Genomic DNA, 2641 nt, shown 5'->3' with positions numbered 1-2641 from the left:
AATCTTAGCAGTTAGTAGAACCGTCATCAGATCCTTGCTTTCTGAATTCTGTATTTATATGCGCTTACCTTCTAAATGTTTTTAATTCCATGATATACAGCACTCGACTGACCTCAGATAATGGTCAGTTTTTGGTTTTACCACAGATATTTACAACAAGCTTTATCGTTTATTATCTTGTATTCAAAATAACAGTATCGTTAGTAATTTAGGAGGAGTGTTGAGGGTCTGGAAGCTCCCACTATTATATGAAGAAAGTTGTTGGTCATTCTCTTATTCTATAACATACACTTTCTCTAGTAAATTAACAACCATTCTTGAAAGCACACCATTGATATTCTACCTCTGGATGCGACGAAGTGTCAAAAATCATTTACCTTATTTAAATTTATCAAATATATATGCTAAAATGAGACTGTTAAAACAAAAGGCGTAGAATCTAATAATCTAAAGTTCTCCTTTTTTAACATTCATGCTGTTGCTGCTGTGAAAGGGGAATATTAGTGTCCACCAATTATACATATTTGATAGAACTGGTTAAACAAAAATAGTTCAAATATAATTGCAACATGGAGATGAGGAAGTGACACAAATAAGGGAGAGTATTTATTGATACCAAATGAAGTAGAGAGCGGGAGTGAAAATCGTCCGTGTAGCTGTTATCGTTCTCTCTATCAGTCGGTAACAATAAGATCCTCGATATCCCCAGGGGTCTCATTCCGTTCCACTCCACTCACCCCTGGGTTCATCCATGGAGGAGACACGCATTCAAATTATCTGCCTTGGTTGTGCTTTTTTATCGACCAATCAAAAAATCGTTAAATACATAAGAACTGACATAAAAACATCTTTCCTATCGAAAAAATGTTTTAGGACATCGTTTTGTGTGCATGAAAGTTCTTTTGTATTAAATTTCTTGCAAACTTTCTCATAATCGAGAGAACAAGCACCCATACTATTGTGAACGTAAACAATGAGGCTAAGACTGGTTTGTAAACCGTTTTTGAATGGTTCGTAGAATCAAGCTACGATCAGGGGCAGATAATTTGAATACGTGAATACCCCATTGCTGAAACCGGGATATAATGGCGTAGAACGGGAGGAGACCATTGCGGATACCGAGGATGTAACAATAACTGCTTTAATTTATTTGCGTCACTTCCCGTTTCTTCAAACCTTTGATGCGGATCGACCGTAGCAAAGATCTGTATATTAGAAATATACTTTGGATGTGTTACACCAGTTCTATTGCATATTGGTAGACACCAACATTATCCATAAAGGTATGATCTATCGCACGGGTTGTGAGTTTCCGGGTAGAGGTGTTTTACGCGTTATCATTGAGTTAATACGTTGGTGGATACTACAATAATGGCGACTGGGTTGATGTATAGAAAATTTAGAAAATATAATACCGCCATGCCTGCATCGCAATAAATTTGTCAATGTTTGTTTTTCCAAATAAAGCCTTTTAATGTTTCCCGTTTGTGATAATTTGATTTTATATCCTTCGTCGACAATTGTTTTGTACTTTATGGCTCCAGCTAAATGCATCAGGGAATAACACGATTATTATAAAATCAAAAAAAATATCATCACATGTGCAATACCCACTTACACTAGATTAATGTTTTTTTTCATAAAATATATAAGAGCAATATTGTATATGTATATAAATGAATATAATCCTGATTGTCAATAAAAGAATATGAATAAATTATTTCTGTGAGTTGTTTAAAGCAGAAATGGCCACAAATTATCGCTAAAACATTAAAGTAGCATCCAAAACCTTCGACAATAAAAACATGAATAATTTGTCAATTTTAATCAACATTGGTGTTGTGATCTTACCGGGAAAAGATGGGCTTCTGATATCCAATATTTAAGACAAAATAAACATTTTACGATTGGTACACGAATCGTGTACCATAATGCTTTTCTGCGCAATTTGATACAAGAGACTCGGAAGAACGAGGTTAGACATATTCCACAAGTCATGTGAAACGGTGACCTCATATTCTTATTTGGAGAGCATGCGAAATAAATACTATCGGTGTAGACTGGAATAACCAGACGCTAGAGATTGCCATTCGATTGAGACTTCTGGCGTATTTCGCCGAACATAACTGCTTTGAAATTAGAGTAAAAACGGAAACGATTGAATGTAAATCACTGTTTATTTACATTCATATTACATTATTATATACGTTGCGACCCATTTGTGTCAATTTGTAGGTCCCAAATATTAACGATTTAGCTCCTTTAATTAAAAGGGACTAAACCTTTATGATTTAGGTCAAACTTTTAAAGAGAGAGAGAGAGAGAAATGGGGTTTAACGTCCACTCGACAAAAACTAGGTCATTTCGGGACTAAGATATGGTTTAATTTTATTTCAATAATTCGCTTGCGCGTAGGTGTCTTTAGCAGAGGGAGGAAACCGGAGGACCCGTAGAAAACCCACGAGGTTGAACAGGCGACCCTACTCCTTGTCACGTACAACCGGGGATTCGAAACCACGCCAGTCGACTCAATGACAGACTTTATGATACAACGCGCGCACGCTAACCATTTAGCCATCCAACCCCCCAAACTTTTAAAGAGTTGGACTATCTTTATCGTGTGTGTGATTCCGATTGGTGG

This window comes from Patella vulgata, chromosome 9 (assembly GCF_932274485.2).
Source record: "Patella vulgata chromosome 9, xgPatVulg1.2, whole genome shotgun sequence".
NCBI lineage: Eukaryota > Metazoa > Mollusca > Gastropoda > Patellidae > Patella > Patella vulgata.
The sequence above is the reverse complement of the archived record's forward strand: the minus strand, read 5'-3'. Positions refer to the sequence as shown.